This window comes from Wyeomyia smithii, chromosome 1 (assembly GCF_029784165.1).
Source record: "Wyeomyia smithii strain HCP4-BCI-WySm-NY-G18 chromosome 1, ASM2978416v1, whole genome shotgun sequence".
NCBI classification, from domain to species: Eukaryota; Metazoa; Arthropoda; class Insecta; order Diptera; family Culicidae; genus Wyeomyia; species Wyeomyia smithii.
Window position 1 is genome coordinate 131835981 of NC_073694.1, and position 16854 is coordinate 131852834.

At 36.0% G+C, this 16854-nt stretch overlaps 1 protein-coding gene across 2 annotated transcripts in view; it reads left to right on the top strand.

Annotated features, from left to right (window-relative positions):
• The window catches only part of LOC129723637 (alpha-mannosidase 2), a 134800-nt gene that overhangs the window by 26703 nt on the left and 91243 nt on the right, over positions 1 to 16854 (top strand). The window contains exon 2 of one of the 2 annotated variants that reach the window (XM_055677987.1): positions 6654 to 6848. The exons of the other annotated variant lie outside the window; for it this stretch is intronic. The gene's annotated coding sequence lies outside the window, so the exon portion shown is untranslated. The remainder of the gene's footprint in view (positions 1 to 6653; positions 6849 to 16854) is intronic. 2 annotated transcript variants of the gene reach the window in all.

The following is a 16854-nucleotide window of genomic DNA, read 5'->3' on the forward strand; positions in this document are numbered from 1 at the left end:
AAAGTGAGTGAAAATAAAAATCTGCACACACACACACACACACACACACACACACACATACAGAAAATGCTCAGCTCGTCGAACTGAGTCGAGTGATATATGCCATTCGGCCCTTTGGAGTATTTTCATATCTTCGGTTTTGCAAGTGATTGCTATACCTTTCCAGGAAAAAGACAAAAAGTTAAAAAAATTATTAATTAGAAGTAAAATATTCGTGCTGCAGAAATAGCGAAATAAACTAAATGACTTTGAATTTCGTACACTTCAATCACGAGCAGTACCGGGAACGTATGAATAGCACAATACCAAATTTAAATTTTGTTGAGGCCATATGTTTTGATCAAAACAGTTACAGTTTTAAACAGTCTTTGAATTTCGGTTCTTTTCATAACTTTTAAACCACATATCAAATTGCTATGAAATTTCTTACTTGTGAGTTTGAGAGACAACCTGTTCAAATGACACTAGATATGTTCAAATAAGTCGTGTGATCTTTGAGATAATAGACTTCCGTTGTTTTTATAATTTAATACATAACGGTTGGAATAAAAATACGATTATAGTAAAATAAAATGGGAACCTATAGGAAAGCCAAACTTTTCATTTGACACTCAGATCGTTGAATTTAGTCCAGTCATTTTCGGGGAAACGCGTGAATTTGAAAAGTCACCGGAACGTGTTTCATTTCACAATTTTTGAACCACGTGTTTAATCAATATAAAATTCATCAATTAACCTTTAACTAGCCCGTTCATTTGGTACCAATATTGATCAAATCGGTTGTGTACTTTCTGAGATAATGAAGTTTCGTGATTTTCACATTCTGGTACTTTACAGACGAAGTTACAGTCCGATTACATTGAAATTCAATAGGGTGTTATGAGGAGCTAGACCTTTCATTTGACACTAATTTCGTGGAAATCGGTTCAGCCATCTCTGAGAAAAGTGAGTGAGTTTGAGTAGTCTTCGGAATATGTTCCTTTTCATAGCTGGATTTCACATTTTTAAACGTAACAGGCAAAGTAATAGTTCGATTGCAAAACAAGTCAATAGGGTCTTATGGGGCAACTAGACCTTCCATTTGACACTGATTTCATGAAAATCGGTTCAGCCATCTCTGAGAAACATGAGTGAGATTAAGCACTCTCCAGAACACGTTTCTTTAAATAACTTCTGAACCGTACGTTCAATCTTCATGGAACTCAAAATTTGAGGATTTTTTAAGTAGCTCGTTCATTTAAAACCAGTTTTGTTAAAATCGGTTGAGTAGTTTCTGAGATAATGATGTTTCGTGATTTTCACATATTTGAACATAACCTCTAAACTAAAAATCCGATTGCAAAGAAATTCAATAGGGTCTTATGGGGCAACTAGACCTCTTATTTGCAATTAATTTCATGAAGATCGGTCCAGCCATATCTGAGAAAATCGAGTGAGATTGGGAGAGCGTTACACACACACACATACACACACACATACGCACACACACACATACACACACACATACGCACACACACACATACAGAAAATGCTCAGCTCGTCAAACTAAGTCGATTGATATACGAGATTCGACACTTTGGAGCACTTTTAACCTTTGGTTTTTCCAGTGATTGCTATACCTTTCTAGGAGAAAGGCAAAAATAGTTATGCAAATACGTGACAATTTGACGGGCAGTTCCGACCTAAGGTTTATATTCCTAGTCTGCTTGTTAATCTATTTTAAGTGTACGTTCGTTTAAATACACATGTGTGTGTAAAACCGTAACACCTTCATCACGACTGCAACAACACTGTACTGCATTGAACGCATATTGTCTTGTGCAAACTGTATGCCACACTAATTATGACAGTTATGCTCACAGTGTCTATTTTCCGGCATGCTTATTTCGTGAACATCAATTTTCGGAGCGACTTTATAGCTCGAATCTACAAACAAATTTTGGATTACGCTGGTGAACTGACAATATCAAACGATATCGCTTGATTATTTTTCATATAGGATAGTTTTACATTTTTCGATGTAGTGAAATGTTACAGAAAATTAGAGTGCAACGTATAAATGACTTGTAAAGCTTACCAATATCAGTTATATAAAGGGATTTAGGAAAAAAAACTTTCAAAACCTATAACCATCACGGATGGTACATTATGAATGAGTTTAGGAAAAGCCGAAAATACAAAAAAATTAATCTTAGATTTAACTTTTTGTCTATTGAACACAGACTTTCCAGCCAACTATTAGTTTACAGGGCTACTAACGTGACTATTCTGTTGTCGTTGACAGACTCCTTCGATCTGGGATTCGAACATTCGTCGACTGACTAGTTCAACCACCATCATAACTCGAGACCAGATGGAAGGCGAAAATATCAGTTGGCCGAAAATACCCTTTCTTACCCTACACGTTTTTGCCTTTTTTTTAGAAAGGTATAGCAATCACTGGAAAAACCAAAGGTTTAAAAGTTCTCCAAAGGGTCGAATCTCGTATATCAATCGATTTAGTTTGACGAGCTGAGCATTTTCTGTATGTGTGTGTGTGTATGTGTGTGTGTGTATGTAACGCTCTCGCAATCTCACTCGATTTTCTCAGAGATGGCTGGACCGATCTTCATGAAATTGATTGCAAATGAGCGGTCTATATGCCCCATAAGACCCTATAGAATTTCATTGCAATCGGATTTTTAGTTCAGAGGTTATGTTTCAAAATGTGAAAATCACGAAACATCATTATCTCAGAAACTACTTAACCGATTTTAACAAAATTGGTCTTAAATGAACGAGCTACCAAAAAAACCCTTAACTTTTGATGAAGATTGAACATGTGGTTCAGAAGTTATTTAAAGAAATGTGTTCTGGAGAGTGTTTAATCTCACTCATGTTTCTCAGAGATGGCTGGACCGATTTCCACAAAATCAGTGTCATTTGGAAGGTCTAATTACCCCATAACACCCTATTGATTGTTTTTGCAATCGGATCATTACTTTGCCTGTTATGTTTAAAAATGTGAAATCCAGCTTTGTAAAGAAACATATTCCGAAGACTACTTAAACTCACTCACTTTTCTCAGAGACGGCTGAACCGATTTCCACGAAATTAGTGTCAAATGAAAGGTCTAGCTGCCTCATAACACCCTATTGAATTTCAATGTAATCGGTCTGTTACTTTGTCTGTAATGTATCAAAATATGAAAATCCCGAAACTTCATTATCTCAGAAAGTACACAACCGATTTGAACAATATTGGTATCAAATGAACGGGCTAGTTAAAGGTTAATTGATGAATTTTATAGTGATTAAACACGTGGTTCAAAAATTGTGAAAAGAAACACGGTGACTTTTCAAATTCACTCGTTTTCCCAAAAATGACTGGGCTAAATTCAACAATCTTAGTGTCAAATGAAAAGTTTGGCTTTCCTATAGGTTCCCATTTTATTTGAATATAATCGTATTTTTATTCTAACCGTTATGCATTAAATTATAAAAACAACGAAAGTCTATTATCTCAAAGATCACACGACTTATTTGAACATATCTAGTGTCATTTGAACGGGTTGTCTCTCAAACTCACAAGTAAGAAATTTCATAGCAATTTGATATGTGGTTCAAAAGTTATGAAAAGAAACGAAATTCAAAGACTATTTAAAACTGTAACTGTTTTGATCAAAACATATGGCCTCAAAAAAAAAATTAAATTTGGTATTGTGCTATTCGTACGTTCCCGGTATTGCTCGTGATTGAAGTGTACGAAATTCAGAGTCATTTCTTTTATTTCGCTATTTCTTCAGCACGAATATTTTACTCCTAATTAATATTTTTTTTAACTTTTTGCCTTTTTCCTAGAAAGGTATAGCAATCACTTGCAAAACTGAAGATATGAAAGTGCTCCAAAGGGCCGAATGGCATATATCACTCGACTCAGTTCGACGAGCTTAGCATTTAGTATGTATGTGTGTGTGTGTGTGTGTATGTGCAGATTTTCATTTTCACTTACTTTTCTCAGAGATGGCTGGACCGGTTTTATTGAAATTATATGCAAATGAGTTCTAGTTGCCCCATAAGACCCTATTAAATTTCATTGTAATTGGATTTTATTTTTAGAGGTTATGTTTAAAAATGTAAAAATCACGAAATATCAATATCTCAGTAACCACACAACCGATTTCAATAAAATTGGTATCAAATGAACGGGCTATCTTGAAAACCGTTAACTTCAGAATTTTATATAGATTGAACATGTGGTTCAAAAGTTATGAAAAGAGACGTCTTCTGAAGACTGTTTATTTTCACTCATGTTTCTCAGAAATGGCTGGACCGATTACCACAAAATCAGTGTCATATGAAAGATCCAGTTACCCCATATGACCCTATTGATTTTTTTGCAATCGGACTATTACTTTGCCTGTTATGTTTAAAAATGTGAAATCTAGCTATGAAAAGAAACATATTCCGAAGAATACATAAACTCACTCACTTTTCTCAGAGATGGCTAAACCGATTTTCACGAGATTAGTGTCAAATGAAAGGTCTAGCTGACTCATAACACCCTATTGAATTTTACTGTAATCGAACTGTAACTTCGTTTGTAATGTACCGAATTGTGAAAATCACGAAACTTCATTATCTCAGAAATTACACAACCGATTTGATCAATAGTATTATCAGATGAACGGGCAAGTTAAGGGTTAACTGATAAATTGTGATTTAACACGTGGTTTCAAAGTTTGGCTGACCTATACGTTCCCATTTCATTTGATTATAATCGAATTAAGCAACCGTTATGTGTTTAATTGTTAATAAAACAACGAAATTTTATTATCTTTAAGATTACACGACTTATTCGAACATAACTAGTGTCATACGAACGAGTCATCTCTCAAACTTACAAATAACAAACTTCATAACAATTTGATATGTAGCTCAAAAGTTATGGAAAGAAAAGAAATTCAAAGGCTATTTAAAACTATACCTGCTTTGATCAATATAAGTGGCCACAATATAATTTAAATGTGGCATCGTATCATTTGAATGTTCCCGGTATCGCTCGTGATTGAATTGTTCGACATTAAGAGTCATTTCTTTTATTTCGCTATTTCTTGAGCATTTACATTGCGTCAAATTTCATATTTTATACTTCTATTACAACATCATTAGTTTAGAACCCAAAAAGTTAATACACATTTATTGGATTGGAGCGTTCATGTAAACCTATTTTTACAAATAATAAGTTTGAATGAGAAAGGCTGGGTCTGACCGCTAGGTGGATGAATTCAGGTTTTTCCTGAATGATATCGGCACATACAAGGAAGCATTAACTCCTTTTTCGTTTGGTTCTCAGCTCATGATAAGATTTGACATTTAAGGATACATAAACCAAACTTTATGTAGAAAAGAAAGCTTCTGAAATCCTCTGTTCAAACGCAGTCTTCCTTAATGCAATACTAGCCGTCATTCGTTACTTACACTCTCGAACGAGTAATTGAATATGATATAAGTCTCTACACTTTAAACAGACTTAAATACGGAATCTGTTCAAAATACTCCTATAATGCACAATCTCAAATTCTTGGTATTAAATAACAAGAAATTCGGTAATGTTAACTCAAAAAATAGTCTAAATAGGAAGCTTACTTTTGACATAATTTATGTTTGTGCGCTTCAGGTGGATGGATTTTCAGTTCTTTTCGTATATTGCTTCTTACTCCCACCATACTTTTGACAGAACTATTAAGTGATCGCACCAAGCTGCTGCTGATTACGACTTTATAAAAAATAGATTCGGTATTATAGGATGCGTGACAATAGCCGCCTTCGTAACATGATTTGATATTCTAGTGTAACATTTTGTTTTTCGAATAAAAGATGTATCCTGTCAAAAGCTACGTGTACTTTCTCCTTGTTTCAATTGCAAAATTACAATTTCATTGTATTATATATTGATTTTGCAAACGAAAAAGATTCCGCGTATACAGTTCCAAGCGAAGCGAAAATGGAAACAAGCGAAAAAGTGCAAATTTTCACCAGCATAATTGACTGCGGAAAACAGGCGGCGGAACATATTGTTATTTCACCACCTTACAATTTATCGTCCATAGGAAGCAAAATCCACGAGATTACGCTTCGAGCAAAGTGAAAATGACCGGATCTACCAGATTATGTTAACTGTCTGACCGCGCACGGTGGGACTTTTTCATCCGCTGTGTTATATTGAAGCAACATATGACATAAAGACAGAGGGCCGGTGATACCATATGTATATATATAATTGCTACCAGCGGCGGTAGCTACAGAAGATCCACCATCTTCGATTTCGCTGAATTTCGTATCTGTTTGCAACTTCAAGCACAGCAAATTTTTAGGAGTTTCACGCTTGTGATAAATTGAATATTTTTAATAAGATTTTCACTCCTTGGAGCTAAAAGCATTAAACGGTAACACTACTCTATTAGATATCGATTTTTTGTGTATCACCGCCAGCATTAATCTGAGCTCCTTCGGTCAGAGGGCAATTTCAATGTTCCTGCCTTTGTTTATTAGATGCTCTATTCCTTTTCTTCGTTACAGCTCTATCGATTAGTGCTATCAGAGACTCTCGTCATCCAAACTGCTGCAAGTGCTAACCATTATCTCTTGTTCGTTTCGTCTATTTCTTTCCAGGTGAGTTACTATCTTGCCAATTCTATGTAACCTGGACGAAACAAGGTCAAGTAAGAACTTCAACGCTACGAATGTTTCCATATTATATGGATTAAGGTATATTAAGAAAACATATTAACTGGGTGCTGAACGACCGAGATGCTGACAGTGGCAACAAATCATTTGGCCATTAAGTAGACTATTATCGTCGAACGAGTAAGTTGATGCAGTTTGTTTTTTTTTTTTGGATTTTGTGGTTGAAGTGATATTTCAACAACATTTAACATACATTTTGTTATTATTGATTTTTAGCTTGAAAGTTGGAAGTAACTCGTTTACATTTACACTTATCGCAATAACACGTTCAGATTTCAGTTCATCGACGTACCTTCAACATACATCATTGGGAAGGGTTCAATAGAATTTTTAAGGTTTACTCGTGATTTTGTTTCATAAATTGCTTTATAAGTACACTGATTCACAACGATTTCTATGCATTTTAACATAAGTGCACTGGCACTTTTGAATCAATTTAATAGCTGGTTAGAAACTGAACAACAAACAATCTAAGTTCCGATTATTCTAACTATTTCTAAATAATCCTTTGTATCAGATTTTAGACAACTTACATTGCAGCCTTATAAATTTATTACCTGAACATGGAACTGATGTAGAATATCTACTAACTAGTTGACCCGTAGTGGCTAGCCACTTTTAAAATGCATGTTGGACTATTACTTCGACTCACAGCAAATACTGATATTTATTATAAAATGATGATGCTTCTTCAAAAAATCTAGTTTGGAATCAAGATTCAACTATGACAATTAGACAATTTGATGCAGATGATCAACACTAATTTTGAATTCAAATGTTAATCTTGACGGTAAGAAACATTCTTCTTTCAGTGTATCATGAAAATTCTTGGATTGATCGTTTATTTGAAGACGAATGAATATCTTGCCTCCCATACGAAACCACTGCACAGAACATTTTTTTCTATTATTTAACCATTTTCGTTTAAGCTGTATAATTTAAAAGAGTTAAATTTTTCAATTGTATGATGATACATTTCAAGTAAAACTTACAAAACAAACAAAAACAAAGGTGACCGAGAAAAACATAACAAGTTGCCTACGATAAAATACTGAACTACTCTAGAAATCATTCATTCGTGCAAAAGTTTGCCTCCGTACTTTATAATAGTCATGGCAAAGCCTAGAATAACTGGGTACTGAAGTCTCCTAATCATTATTGGGCAGCTCAAATCACTCTGTGATACTCCGGTATAACCTCACACATTATCAATTTCGCGCAAGAAGAGCCTGTCCCCGCGCTCCCTTGTTTCTGGTTTTAAACCTGAAATGTGTGGTGTGAGCCTTGAATGTGTATAAGGGTTTCAACAGGAAATACACTAAGGTCTTTTTACGCAGATTTCGAAATTAACGTTTTATATGCGGCTTTCGGATTCTACGCAGATTTTTCAGAAAAGTTGTTTTGGCGAAGTTCGTATGTGGAAATAACACTGCTGTTAATCCTTTTTCGAAAGTATTTAGCAGAAATAGGTAGAATCCTTTAGCAAATGAAGTTTTCTACGCGAATTTCGGAATTCGTGTGGTTTTTTACGTCGACTTTGGAATTTTTCTTGTTCTTTTTTTTAAAACAAATCAAATGCTTGGTTTTTGTAGGACAGTACCTAAGTTGGATTTTAGGACAATCGAAAACTACTTGGCGATATTTCAAACATCTAAAATAAAAACCGGTAATCAAATTTGACATCATGTTTCAAGGTAATGACAAATAGTGTAAGCTTATACTGTATCTGTATTTATAAAGCAATGACATAATATCTTATTATTTAATGACGTATTGACTGGTGATATTTTTACATATCGGCAAATGAATTATCGCTCTAACCGTACAGTTTGAACGTCAGCGCATAGTTAAAGGATTACGTTGGAGCTCTTGTTTTAAATAACCCATGATATACTTGACTTTTTCATAGTCGGGTACCGTCTTATGCCATCACTTAACAACTTAATATTGATGAAGCTGTATGATGTTACAGGACTAATTGGATATGTTACTATAGATTGACGTTCTGATAGTGGTTTGGTTAATTTGGTCAACTGATAGTGGTTTGGTTAATTTCAAATCTCTGGGACATGCTGAATAATTATGACACTACGTTCCTTTTACATCCCGAAATCATCTTCCTCTGTCTTCAGCGAAACATTATATTTTTGGCGGTTTTTGTCGATGCAACTGGATCAGAACATTTAGCCATGTGCGAATAATAACACGTCTGTCTAAGAAATTTTAAAACTCAGTTCACTCTGATTTCCTCACGCTTCAATGGGTCTGTATCAGGCGAGAGGAGGTGTGTAGAGGACTAAACGCAATCAATGGTAACTTGTAGTTGCTACACATAAAAAAATAACAAACTTTGGTGTACCTCAGGTTCATAGTTTGCTAGGAAAGAAAACAGTTTTAGTAACTTGCGTTTGGCGTGTGCGTGACCACTGACAGCTTACGAAACTATATATATTCCGATAATATTTTTAGAACTTTCTATTGGTGTAGATTCTGAAAACATGAACTAATCGGTCTATATCTGATAATCTTTAAAAGTTATGCATCACGCGTCGTTAATTAATTATTCTAATGCCAACTCAACCGTTTATAGCATTATTTTTACTTTACTTACTACCGGAATTGCAAAAGTGTAGTATATTAGCTCCGTGTCCACTATTTACTTTTGAGCGAGAATTGAAGGAGAGTTTATGTTGGCATTGGGGTAACCTCAAAAATCCGAAGAAAACCCAAAACACAATTCTATTGATGGTTTCTGAGATGCGTGTGACATGATTTTCCATTCCTTCATCATCCTTTATTCTAAATCATAACGGCCCAGTACCTAATCGTGAATATTTATTCTTAAATACGTACTTCACGCATTCGCATGAAGTTTTCCATGTATTCAGTGTGTCTTGCTGAGCTGTTGACGTGTTTTTGGTTACTTGTGGATTGGTTTTTGACTACGTATAGCTTCAAAGTTTGTGATTTGTAGCAGTGTGTCTTACAAAGACTACCTGAAGGATAGTTTCCAGGTTACAGGTTTATTCATACTGGTTTCCTAGTCACTGTAGAATCGAAGTAAATGGGAAGGCTGACTCACTAGCTTGACAAGGGTCATCCACTAAATTTATTAGTTCAGAGCCTTTTTAAGGAATCATACCGAACGCTTTAAACGCTTAACTCGGTGAATGGGAAAAAGTAACCATCAAAGCAAACTGGGTTAGGGGCCATCCACATTCCACGTGGATAGATTTTCAACGATTTTAAACCCCCTTCCCCATCCGAGGACACCTGCTAATATTAATTATAAAAAACTGTATGGACCGTGGACATTAACCAAAAAGTTGTCCAAGTGAAATGTGGATGGTCCCTTAACACAAGCAGACTACGGCAATCAAATAAAATCATAGAGCCAAATCGCGAGCTTCGTTCGCCTTAGGCCGATGACATAGAGAACGCGAATAGCGTCGCGAAGCGATTCTCGTTGCCGTGGTTTAATGTATAGCCGTAAGTAGAGCTGCCTGATCAGCCAAATATGGTTTTTGGTCAAGATGCACAATAAATCAACTGAAAGAATGACTGTGAGTGGTAATTCCTTCTCACTGTTCATTATTCAATAACCCCATTTTGTGAAGACCGATAACGGCGCCGGCCACGTCCCTACAGTCAGGTTAAGATATCGTCGGTTTCGTGCAACACCGGCACAATTCAATTTTTTTTTCACTTGGAACTATAAATTTCGAGTTGTGACAGTTCCGCACGAAACCTACAATAAGAAAGGAATGCTAGAATGTAATGTTAAGGCTCTAATACATTCTTTGACCAAGCGTCACTTTTTGACAGATAAAAATTTGGTCAAAGATAATTGTTTGTCACTCTCCATTTTTTACATGGGGCAAACACGGGCAAACAATAACCATGATGTCAAAAAAATTTGACCATTATGTCAGAAGGTCAAATATTTGACCATTTGACAAAGAGTGTAATACAGGCTTTAGAGACCGAGTATACCTCTGCATTCCTACAAAGACTACGGAATGGAGTTTTTGTTAGTGGGGTGGGTTTTTGATCAGAATTCACTTTTATAAGTGATATGACCATGATTTAATTAGATTATTGTAACAATTCAGATATAATCGAGTATATATAATGTGAAATTAATATAAATGAGCTATAAAATAAAATAGGAAGTATTAGGACATGTAAAAATATCTGGGTTGTCTACCTTCCATAGCTAAAATTTTCAAATTTGTATCGTAGAAACTCAAAAAAAATAATGAAAATAGGTTCGAAAAACATGGAAAGTGTCCATAACGGACACTTGTGTTCCTAATAAAAGAATAAATTTTATTAGACTAATTCATGACATATCAATAGTTGTTGTGCTCGTTTATGCGGCTGAAAACATGAAATGAATAAAGTTATTACAACAACATAGTAGCGCTAACACAGATGTGTCGCTCCTTTCTACAACCATTCATCGCATAAAGTCATCCAAACAAATCATCCACACGTTCACGCATCACCATAACCACGAACGCTATTATTGAAAATCATGGAAAAATCGGAGTGCCGAGATGCGACGATTCGCAGGTCGAGCGAAACAGAAATGACCCTACACGGATATAGACCGTTTTACGGAACGTTTTAGAACCTAATTCATGGAATTAGTTTTACCAGGAAACATGGAACCGCTGGCATAACGCACTTAAAAGCAACATCAACATCAGCAAAAACCGTGTATCCTGCCAGTTCGTAAAATGGTCTATACACGTTTGCGAGTTTATGTACGAAATATGTCACTTATCTTCATAAGCAAACGCATGAAGAATGTTTGATAAAGGTCGAAAAAAACACAGCAGGAATAAAAAACGCACGCGACATTTCCTGTCATTGCGGCGTAAGAATATTTTTTTATTGGGTATGGGCTCGAATATTAACACATAACAAAATCGAATTGAGTTTTACCAGGACACAGTAGTTCCAGCAAAAAAAAAAACAGATGAAAAAACACTTGAAATGTAAACTTTTACTAAGCAGACAATCCACAGGTGCTGACGATAGCCGTGCTCCCAGAACTTCCTTTCAGTACGTAAAAAAGGTAGATTAAATTATATTGACCTTGCTCTGCTTTTTCAAGGAAACCTTCTTAAACATTCAAGTGTATGATAAGAGAATTTGATATTTATAATTTTTTACTTATGATTATTCTGGTATATCAGAAATGTTACAGGGTTTTTTTTTTCTAACAAGTTCAGATACATTTGTGTTAAGTATTTGTTATAATCGTTTGATCGTGTGTACATTACTATGTCATCGGCCTTAGGCTCAATAAGAAAGACCTGAGGACATTCACAGGGCACTGTCCCAGCCAGTATTATCTCAAAAAGCTGGACAAAGCGAGACATCGGAGCACCTACTCTGCAAATGCCGAGTATCAATGCAACGCAGATTGCGTATCTTCAGTAAGAAACACGTAGAACAAGCCGATATTTGGAGGGAAAGTCCCAAGGAGATAATTAACTTCATACGAAGTGCGTTGCCCAACTGGGATAAATGTGCGTTGTATGTAGCACGGACATCAACTCGCCAATTAGTGATAAACCTGCTCGTACGCACTTAGAGTAAGTTGTGGAATACAACAACAGATCAAAAATGGTCGCAGTGTTTCAGTCTCCCACAAGGGAAAAAAGTTAGTTGTAAGTCTATTTCCTTTTTTTGCCTTGTAGGATTTAATTCCTACGAATGATTAGTCGTAATTTTTTTTATTTGCACAACTTTTATTTGACACGGCACAATACAATTAGTCGTAATTGCGAAAACAAATAAATTCTAACAATTAAAATCACAAATTTTTAAAAGAGTTGATGAGCCACCATTTGCGATTGGCCACACAAACTTATTATTTACTAATAATTATTATAGATACCAAATCTTCTCTTTTTACATAAAAAAGTTTTCCATGAATGTTGTTACGAAAGGTATGCTCTGTTTTCTAAATTTTTAAATTTATCGGTAGCGGGATTAGGGGCATAATGAGCACATGGGGCGAAATGGGCACCCCTCTTTTGTGCGAAACTACGCATTTTTTAATACAATATGGTATGTGGAACTCTTCCGTAGTTACTACAGTATCTCTTTATGTAGAACAATAGTGATTTGTCTGTTTAAAATATGGAAATATATTGAAAAAATCAAGAATCAAGTATGTAGACACATCAATATGTCGTATGAATCGTACCCCAAATTTCACCGTCATTGAAGTTTTGATTTTAAGCTATAATTAGTGTTAAAATCTCATGTTAACTTTAACTAATTCGATAGGGGCGAAATGGTCACCTTTAGGTGGGGTTAAATGAGCACACCTTGTCACATAAACTTACCTGAAATTCATCTCAGTAGACTTGTGAGTTTGTCTGTTTTCCATAGTCAGTGTTCGTTTACAGTGATGGTGCGAACATATATTAGAAAATCTTTGAAATCTTTTTCACCTTTACACATATCTCGTCTTCAATGATTCAGAAATGTGGTTTCGTGAACATCAAAATACATAACCTTCGTACACGGCGTTCTTTGCTATCAGCTTTCGACGCAGTTTAGTGTTACTACAAACTTGATCTCAAGTATGCCCTGGAGTCTACACTTTGGTGATAAAACTCGCTCATTATTAACAAGGCATATTAAACTGTTTGTACTCAAATTCACAATGAACTTAGTTTATATGTCCCAACAGTTTATATGTGATGCAATTTTATCGTGAATACCCTTTAGTTGAGGTTATGTTAAGCTTACGCAAATGAGCGTTGATTGTTTCCGATGCAGTCATATGAACTTAATTGCTATACTATGAACAAAGAGTGCAGTCTAATACATAATCAATAATGACCCCACCGAACCGCCTGCATTGCCTACGCTGTACAATCAAATTGTAACATGCTTTTATAATCGCCCTGAACAATGAACTTTCTAGTTAGAAGGTGTTACTATCGTATGCCGTAACCATACATATTTTATACATCAAAAGATCTGTACAGCTAATCTTGCCCCAGTTACAAACTCCGGCCAAGTCTAGCCTCTACTATGGAAAGGAAATGCACACTACACCTTGTGAGACCGCCTTTCCGTACTTGGAAACTTCAAAGCACCAGCACCACTCGTGTGTGCCTGGATACGAACGGTAAATGCCTCCCGTCAGCCGTATTCACACAGAACACTGTAATACGCTATGAGCAACTGTAATCATACACCTGCCAAGCAACCCACTAGAAGCAGTAGATTCCCATTATTTGAGCTTCGAGCTTAAATGACGGAGAAAGCTTCTTTCGCATCCTACCCTGGCAGTGATGCACTCCAGTTCGTATGTGAAAATAGATTTTAACTGGCAATTGGGAAGGGCACAGAGTAAAATCGAGACTCCCGGGTCGTCTCCAGGAAATGATTGTGTAAGCAGCGTAATTATCTGTTCACACTCACTCACTCACTCGCTGTTATCCACAGATGAGAGCAGGGGGATGTCAACCACTACCGATAGTCGGTTGAGAATACCATAAGAACGCTTATAATCACAATCTAAAAGTAAATACGGACACTGAGAAAATGTTTGAAGTATGGCTTTTTGAAAAAAAATCACAGGAGGGTTGTGTGCAAAGCCACGACCGCAAGGTTGAAGTAGAATACTTTTACAAGAAAGATAACCCGGCTGCTTGCCTGTCAGTCATTATTCCTAGTAAATAAACGTTGACTAATCAGATCAATCGAATTTTGCGCTTCAACAAGGATTGATCATTTTCAATATTATAGCAAGATGCTTGTCATGACAATTTTTAAATTATGGTAACGCGAAAAATTAATTTATATCGGAATATCGGATAAGATACCGGTCACCGTTATCACTGACAGTGCGAATAAAGTATTCCTTGTGATAAAATTAACAACTGATTTAACACTCAAAACTAGACGGCTCATGTGTTGTCAAAACGAGTCAACTTTTCATTGAACACATTTACTAGTGCCCGCTATCGCACAGAGACTGCATTTCACTAAAGTGTCTCACTGCATCAGCTGCTATCGATGCTGATACCCGCTGTAACTGCTACACCATCCGTAGCCATGCCACAGTTGTGGCCGCTATACGCTGCCATTGGTATCCGCTGTCCCTGCATCAGCTGGCCCAGCTGCTATCGATGCTGAGATCCGCTGCAACTAGTGCGCTACCCATTGCTATGCCACAGCTGTGGCCGCTATCCGCTATTCTAAAGGAGTGACTTATTTATTATGTCAGTGCGGATATCGTACGCGATTTGATCACGGCGCAATTTTTCGAACGTATACGAAAAAATATACCGCTTCACACCATTAAATTAATTAACCCCAATCGAGTGTATTTCCAAACCTATTACCAAAAAAATTATTGACATAAGACAGGCTATCGTAATTTTACGTTTTTCTTGCGGCCGTGTCTTATAAACAAAACCTTTTCAACTATAGACCATTTTACGAACTGACAGGTGTCATGGATCCTGCTGATATTGATGCTGCTTTTACGTGTGTTATGTCAGCGTTTCCGAGCTTTCTGTCAAAATTTCATTCATGAATTGAGTTCAGAAACGTCTCGTAAAATGGTCTATTTTTTGACGTGGGACACGTCTTACTTTAGTAGGGTGGCATGCTGTGGAAAGTGTAACGAAAATAGGCCCTATTGAAATGCATATTATGTTTTTACCCCTGAACGGATTTCAAATGCCAATATCTTGATCAAAACATAAAGGTTGGCCCAAACTAATGGTATAATAATAAGCATATTTTTGCTACGATAAAATAGTGAAAAGTTGAATTGAAAATCAGTAATTTCGGTATGGTTTTGCAGTTTTCAACCAATCACAAACTCGCTTCCCATTCGCTTATTTTCTGAAGGATATGTGCGCATCTCAGATGTTATGTTATCATTTTCAAATGCTTACAGCGTTTTTTTTTTCACTGACTGGATTTCAAGCACCAATAACTTTATCGATAGCTAAAACATTCCTCAAGACTTTGCTATAATAATTTAAATATCTTCACAATACTAAACTTGTAAAAATGTGTACATTCAACCAATCACAAGCTCGCTTCCATGCTTCACATACTGTAGCGGTGACAGATGTGATGCTTTTATTTCATTGCCACTGAACGGTTTTTGAACATCAATTTCTTGTAGATTTATTCACAGTATTATCGAGTTGCGATAAACATTACTATTTCACATCTGTAACGGAATCTGATTACAGTTTCAATTTGATAAACCATTCTCTTAGCTTCGTTACGTGGCGTGATGAATTTCTATTCTTAAAGAAGTGTTGTGAATTTTCTAAAATGGTTTCAACATCGTTAGCAGAACATGCCGTACTTTTCGGTTTAAAATCGGATTAGTTTCGTATATACTGCTGGTTTGTACAGTATCAACGAATCGTGGTGAACATCACACTACTGCGCATTTGCAGCAGCTTCAAACCACAGTTATAGTTTAATAATAACCATTCATTATGTTCTTTCGAATACATGTAGTAGCCTTGGAAAAGTCCGATTAATGCAATAACAAATTTCATTCAGTTATCACATAAATGCGTCTAGGTGAGATCTCGAAGGATATACGCACTGACAAATCTATAATTGAAGAGTTTGATGAATAATAATCTATGCAGTCTCACGTCTACCATGCGGTCGTATCTTGGATACCACCCACTATTTTAATTCTCACTTTCATTTACTTTAAGTAATAATATAAAAATTTTGAAGTTCAGTTATCTTTATTAGGTCCTTTCAAACTAATTTGCTCGATGTGTTCTTCATTTTTATCAATAACTCAAACCGACACCAAAAGCTAGAACACGCGTTTCGAACATCAACAGATCAAAACAATGGTCGCAGTCCAACTCTTACAAAAAATGTGCCATGTGTGCGATATGACAGACTTCAGGGTCTTCACCCTAGGGTGATATGTTTTAAGCTTGTTTTTCGATGATCGAAGGTGGTAGTTCCGGACTGCTAGGGGGCGACAAATCTTTCGACCAAAACTTCATGTTTTCATCTACCATCGTCGGGTCGAATATGACGTGTGATATGGCACTCTATCCTGACAACTTATTAATCGTTAGAGAAGTGGGTT